This window comes from Adiantum capillus-veneris, chromosome 25 (genome assembly GCF_014529385.1).
Source record: "Adiantum capillus-veneris isolate H3 chromosome 25, ASM1452938v2, whole genome shotgun sequence".
Lineage (NCBI taxonomy): Eukaryota > Viridiplantae > Streptophyta > Polypodiopsida > Polypodiales > Pteridaceae > Adiantum > Adiantum capillus-veneris.
This window is the reverse complement of record NC_140955.1, coordinates 16,952,949-16,960,098: the sequence shown is the minus strand read 5'-3', so window position 1 is coordinate 16,960,098 and position 7,150 is coordinate 16,952,949. Positions and strand designations below refer to the sequence as shown.

General features: G+C 43.7%; 1 pseudogene; it reads right to left on the bottom strand.

Annotated features, from left to right (window-relative positions):
• Positions 1 to 968: 968 nt before the first annotated feature.
• On the bottom strand, positions 969 to 5,283 carry LOC147424487 (ran-binding protein 1 homolog b-like; annotated as a pseudogene).
• Positions 5,284 to 7,150: the final 1,867 nt, after the last annotated feature.

The window sequence follows — 7,150 nt, the reverse complement described above, 5'->3', positions numbered from 1 at the left end:
GTATGGTGGTTTTCTTCTTTGATTGTCGTATAAGCATAGAAAGGGGGGTCATATTCCCTAATATGAGTTGTATATAGGGGTTTTATCAAAGTTGTTCGCTCACAGGTGGCATCACGGCTTTTTATATAGAGTGAATCCCCTGGGTCGTGTGTCCATGTTGCACACAAATTTTTTATTTTATATTTATTCCAAGTTTTCTTAGATGATGTCCTTGACTATGAAAACAATTCAAAGCAATACAAGAATCATGGTATCAAAATTTAAGTCGTAACAGATGAGAGGAAAGAGGAAAGGATTAACAGATGCATTAACAATAGCCAAGCAATTGGGTCCCCAACCACATGACGTATGACACATTGGAATTGCAACTTTGTACCAATGACAATGTACATGTTTTGCCTAGCCAAGGGAACGAATTCATGATACAAGTCCTCTTGGTTCATAACATAGCATAGAACATGATGAAGATATGAACATTGAATGAAATGTTGTAGTCTAGGAGTGGGAGGATGATTGGATCAAGAGAGGCCATAATTTGAGCCATTACTTGAGGACCAAACAAAAAGAGTCTTACCATAGCCTGAGCGAGATTTCTCGAGCGAACTAAAACCCGAGCGAATATCTAGATGACATCTATCCATGGTGTGCTATGTTTACTCTTAATTTTACATTTCGTTTCATGTACAAGTGAAAGGTGCTCAAGTGTTGTTTGACTTTGCAATGTCGCACATCATTGGGCCTCACAAGCATTGATGTTGCACATTGCAACGTGGCTCATCAACCTCAACATCGCGCAGGGTGAGGGACTCATATATAGGCATCATTGCTACATTGTTTCTCTCTACTTATTATGCACGGTTAGCGATACGATCTCTAGCTCCAGTCAGTGCCTGTCATGCAGTTGGACATAATTGCAATTATGGTAGTACTCAATGATGGCCCGAGTAACTCTCCATCGAGGTTGGGTGTCATGGCTCGAGTAAGGATGGTCGGTGGCAAAGTTCCTCCTTCACTTATTCACTCTTGGCCTCCTTGTCGCCAACTTTTAGCCCCTCAAGAAACTCACCCACCTCCTTGGGGTGCCTGACATCTCCTTTTGAGCAGCCTCAAAAGCTTTCTGTAAATGCTTGAGCATTTTCCACACCCCCAAAGAAAATGCAAAACATTTTATCTTTCAACTCTTCTTCTGCAAAATCAGAGACATGCCAGACCCAAGCCTTGTCACTACCCTGATGTTCCTACAAGCAGCTTATAGAGGGAACGATCATGTGATTTTCATAGATTTCATGACCAATCAAACTTTTTTGGTCTTCTTATGCTGGAGTAGCTTCACTTTCCCCATGCCTTTCTCTTTCCACTGATTGTCGTCCTTATCAAACTGGTATAGCTAATTGGCCTTTAGGTCAATGAGAACATTCTCATTCTTCTTGCCGGTACTGACAACAAGGACATCGAGCTTGATGATGCGGCATCTGTGTCTTCCTCCTCAATTGCAGGTCTTGCATCATCACCTTCCTTTGTAGGGGCATTTTCCACGTGCTCTTTCTCTTCGTTGAGCGCTTAGCATCCACTTGGACTGAAGTGGGCTGAGAGAGAGAGAGAGAGAGAGAGAGAGAGAGAGAGAGAGAGAGAGAGAGAGAGAGAGAGAGAGAGAGAGAGAGAGAGAGGAAACAACCTACAACGAGGACGAACGAGCTCGCCGGTATTAACTTTGCACCAAGTACTCTATAGCAAGGGCGAGAATCAAAGTTTGTCGTACGTCATTACTTGTGCCGGCGTGCGCACAACCCTTCAACAAAAGTACTCTATAGCAAGGGCGAGAATCAAAGTTTGTCGTACGTCATTACTTGCTGCAAGGACTGCATGCCGGCGTGCGCACAACCCTTCAACAAAAGTAGGTATATTCAAACTTTTTGGGGTGTTACATTTTGGGGAATGTGTTGTTTTGGTACAGTGTAAATGAAAAATCATTTTTTCAAACATACAAAATTCCCTTTCTTGAAATTTTCAAGAGGAAATCTAAGAAAATTAGGTTTATTTTTCAGGTTTTTACACTAATTTTCTCTACTTCGGGGCGGAATTTCTCCCTTTTCCTTGCCTTGAAACGGCAATTTTGAAATTTTCTCTATTTTGGGAAAACATTTCTCCCTTTTCCTTGCCTTCAAACGGCATTCTTGAAATTAAAAACGGCACGATATTATGCTGAGACACATTTTTCCAGAACATCGTTTTGGTAGCTTGAAAAAAAAAGGGGCAGGAGAGAGAGAGAGAGAGAGAGAGAGAGAGAGAGAGAGAGAGAGAGAGAGAGAGAGAGAGAGAGAGAGAGAGAGAGAGAGAGAGAGAGAGAGAGAGAGAGAGAGAATCAAACTTTTTCTACTGCAAGGACCGCGCATCGATGTGCAATCGTAAAGAGTCTTTCCAAAAACGTTTTTTAAAGACAGAGAGAGAGAGAGAGAGAGAGAGCATCAAAATTTTTCTACTGCAAGGTCCGCGCGCTGGCGCGCGGTCGTAAAGAGTCTCCCAAAAAACATTTTTTCAAAAACTTGACAATATTTTTTTTTTTCGAAATCATTGCCTGCTTCGTCGTCGAATCTGTTAATCCTAGAGTCGCCCTCTCCACCTTCTGCCCTCCTCGCCTCGTCTTGTCATACACCACCCCTTACAATGATAAGCCATGCCGTGATGTAGCATTTTTGATATTTGTATTTGAAGCAAGCTCGTAGTTGAAAGCTGTGTGTGTATGTGCGCGCGTGTCGGTCTATGTGTTTTCCTTATGGTGAGAAGGAGACGGAGATGGGAGATCAGTGGAATCACAACCGCAGGAAGGGCGAAGCATGCAACGGCTTGGGAGGAAGGTCGATAGGCATGCAGGAAGGGGGCAGTATGCAGCGGGTTGGGAGGCAGGTTGCAAGACATGGATGCAAGGCTCTTCTCTACCTGACTGTGAGAGAAAATGGAGTGTTGCAGATTAGTGCCTCGCAGTAGGAGTGTTTTAGATGGATGCGTGAGAACAAGGTCGCAAGGGAGTAGGACTTTTGATGCAAGGGAGATAGCATTCTAGCATCTCTCTCTCTCTCTCATGACACTGAGCTACTGATTCAAACGATGTTGTTTCTCTCTCAACCATGACAGAGAGGTGTTGCCGATTGGATACGTAGACTATAGAGAAGAAGGGGAGGCTACAAGATGGCGAGTTGGAGGCACGTGGAGCAATCTGGCAAAGCTAGCGACCAAGGATATGGAGCATGGCGGCATGTGCCATATGCTAGACGATGTGGAGCAAGGCTGCAAGTGGCTTGCGACGAGTTTTCTTTTCAGTGATTGCATAATGTATGCAGCAGCTACGGCCTTGTGCTCGACTAGCTTAGCTCTCGAGTCTGAAGAGCCTTTCTATGGCATGAGGTATCAAGATCAAACTCCATTGTTGTAGGGGAGCTCTACATCAATTCAACCATGCAATTGGCAAGATTTCGTGTAATAAAAATGGATGGACTGAGGGTATGTCCAGTAGGTCGTGTCCCCTCAATATTCCAAAATTTGTACTACTTGAGTGTGACTACGATACAACATTATGTACTTAGTCCCCCTAATTTCCTTAGTACACAGGGGACCCGGCTCTTGATATCGAGCCATTTTCAATTTAAAAAATGCCAATTGAGGGAAAAGGGGAAAGGAGAGATTCCATGGAAAGTGTAAAAAGCCACAAAATAAACCTAATTTTCTAAAGTTTTCTCTTGCTAAATTCAAGGTAAGGAATTTTGTATGTTTGGAAATTGATTTTTCTTGAACACTGATCTAGAGAAAGGCATACCCTTTGCAAGTAGTCCTAGTCAAACTGCCAAAAACTGAGCGACTTTCTTCTGTGCTTCTTTGAGCTCATAGAAAGGCTCAAAATCGCTTCCCACCTCGATGCGTGAGCTGAATGCATCAATCTCACAATGCTTCCATGTTTATAGAAGCTCCAAGCTCCAATCTGTCGCTAATGTAGCCGTTGCAAAGCTTGCTGAGAAGAGGGAAAATGTTGTACACAGTGGGCTGATCTATAGAGGAACTGTGGACTGCTATGTGAGCACTAGGAAGCTCCTGAGAGCTCTCTTGCAAGCCTTTGTATGGCTTTCCACAAGCCTCCTCTATTTCTTTGCTCAGATGTGTGACCTCTCCATCATAGCCGACGAGTTCATTGTGAAGCCGTCCATCTACGCTCTCACACATATCGCTCTGATACCAATTGAAGGAGATCGGAGAGCACCACAGACGGAGAGTGAGAGAGAGAAGGAGACACACGACACACAGATATGGGTGGGAAGACTCAAAGAGTGAGCAGCCCCCTATACACTTATGCTATGTATAAGGTATACAAGGCAGTGGGCGCCCAAACTCTGGGCGATCGGGCAAGGCATAGGCGCCTATACCCCAACACTTGCCCAGTTTTTGTTTTTGTTGGGCTTCTTGTACCTGCTTTTCTTTTTCTCTCAGCACCACCTGCTGGCATTGGAATTGTCTTTTTAATTCCTGTAAGGTTTTCCTGTAGTCAAAATCAACAATAGCCTGGTCCAGGCTTCTTGGTATCCTACTGCTTCTGTAGGCATAGAATCTTTTTGTGAGGATGAAGGAGGAGAAGGTAGTTGATGGAGGAGGAGGAGGAGGAGGAGATTTTGGCGAAGGAGGAGGAGGTGGTGATTTAGGCGAGGGAGGAGGAGGTGATTTCTCCACTTCTTGTACACGCCTCTTCTTCGATGCGTCTTCCCTTGGCTGTGAAGAAGAAGCTTCCGCTTTTCTATTCTTTAAAATCTTTATGATCCTTTGGCGAGTCAAATCCGTTGCCCGCCGTCGCGCTTCCACATTCCTCTCTCTTTGAGTTTTCTTTAATTGCTCTACTTGGTTTGTATCGTCAGCCGCATCTTTCTCCTTTGTTCCTTTAGTGGACTACGAAGAAATGACCACTTCTGCAGCCTTTTGTTCCGCTTCTAACCTTTGCTTTTCAACCTGTATGTGAGCTGCATTTTCTATTCTTTCTTGTCTTTCCTTCTTGAACCTTCGTTTTTCTGTTTGTTGCATTGCAGCAACCCTTGCTTGTCTTTCAGCCCGCAACTTGGTCCTTCTTTCCTCAACTCTTTGTTGGGCCTCTGCATATGATTTTTGAAGGTCAGACTGTGGCACTATACTTCTTTCCCTCTTTCTTTTCTCAAGTGGTGTGTTGGTGTCTTCCTCCTCACTTTCTTCAAACTCAAACGGTCCTTGGTCTTTAGACCCTTGAGAGTTTCCTTTGTCTTTAGTCTCCATCTTTTATTCATTGCTTGAGCTCTTGTTGGATGCCTTGGCCGAGCGCGATGATGTTGCGCTAGTGGTCGTCCTAACTGAATGAGCAACCTGCTTTGCTTTTTGAATCAGGGCCGTTTGAGAATTGGCCACCGGCAGATCTTCAATCATTCCCAAAGCTTGGTATGCTATTCTTGTTAGCATTGGCCCTGCACTCATGCAACTTTTGTTCTTCACCGAGCCTTTCAAATTTTCTTTGACCAGGTTCTCCAAGATGTAAGAACCATAATCGCGGCAGATGGTTCTATTTTCAGCTGTTCCTAGAGCCATGACCACTGCGATGTGCGGGATTGGCTCGGTGTAACGAGGAGGCTTTTGTACTCTGAAATGCTGAGAGATTAACCTCATTGGTACTTCCAGCTCACCGTATATCATGTCACTGTATTTGTACTTGGTTCCTTTTGCTTTGATGAATGCCTTCTCGTTATCCAGTGACTTGGTCTTTGCCAGTAAGTCATGTTGCCCTGGAAGGAAATGTAAAGCTTCGTTGATGATTTCTTTTGTAATCTTTACCTTTACCTTCGATCCATCCTTGTCAGTGAGCATCGCTTGCCCATCATACTGTATCGAGCTCATGAGCTCGTGTGCCCTCATGTAGTCTGTTCCCCACGGCTGCAATCTGAAAAACTGCTCCAAGTGCACAGCCCACACGGCTTCTGTGACCTCTAATCTTCGGTGTAGATTCCATATTTCTCGTGTCATGATAGTCGTCTTTACCATGTCACCATCAACATCCCTAAACTTCGCGATGAAAATGTGAGCAGGGATCTGAGCTAGTATTTCCTTCGAGATGTGAGCTTTTTCATTTGTAGCGAGCTCATCCACTTCATATGGTGCAGCTATCCACTGCCTTTCTTTCTTTTGGCGAGGCATTCTGTGTCAGTAGAATCACAAGCTGTCCGGATTTTCCTTGGCAACCGGTAGCATTTAGACTTTTAGTAAAAAGCAGCTGTCCACTTCCTTTCTTTCTTTTGGCGAGGCATTCTGTGTCAGTAGAATCACAAGCTGTCCGGATTTTCCTTGGCAACCAGTAGCATTTAGACTTTTAGTAAAAAGCAGTTCAAAAGTTAAAATTGATCATAACTTGAACAAATTTTATCCATTCTTGTCCATATTTCACCAGTGGGACTAGGAAGACTAGAGCTATGACTGTTTAAAATCTGAGCCAAATCTGGGCCTGAGGTACATCGATCGCGATCGTAGTACAAGCCAAAATGAGATCCGATCACATGAGTGGTTTGCTGATAGCTAGAGGGTCATTTTGGTCCAGTCTATGTTTCATTTGAACCACTTTTGAGTTTATAAGTCCCAATTTTGGGTTACAAGGGAGTTTTGGACTAGACTTTGATTTTTCAGGGGTTTTTGATGTTCAATTGGCTTGAAACTTGATGGGTAACTTGAACTAGATGTGTACAAAAGATCTATGAGGTTTTGGTCAAATTTTGATGCTGAGGTACACCGATCGCGATCGTAGTACCTGGGCTTTTTTGGGTGAAAACTGGATGGCCTTGGTCCCCTATGCCTGCCTAGCCCACTGATGATTTATTTTCAAGTTTGGACTTAAATTGAACAAATTAGAGCAATTTTTCACTGTTTGGCCTTATTTTACTAAGTCTAACCATATTTGGTTTTCCTAATGATTTCTGGTTGGAGCCTAGAGCTAGGTGATGTTAGTATTTGAGCTTTTACTGCTTCCATGATGTGTTGCTATCATCAGCCTACTCCGCTATCTGATTCTGACTTGATCTGGCATTTTTTACCCCGTCTTGGGAGACTTTCCAGACTTGTGCATTTTTCAGGAATTCTTTGGATACCAATGGGATATTTGGTC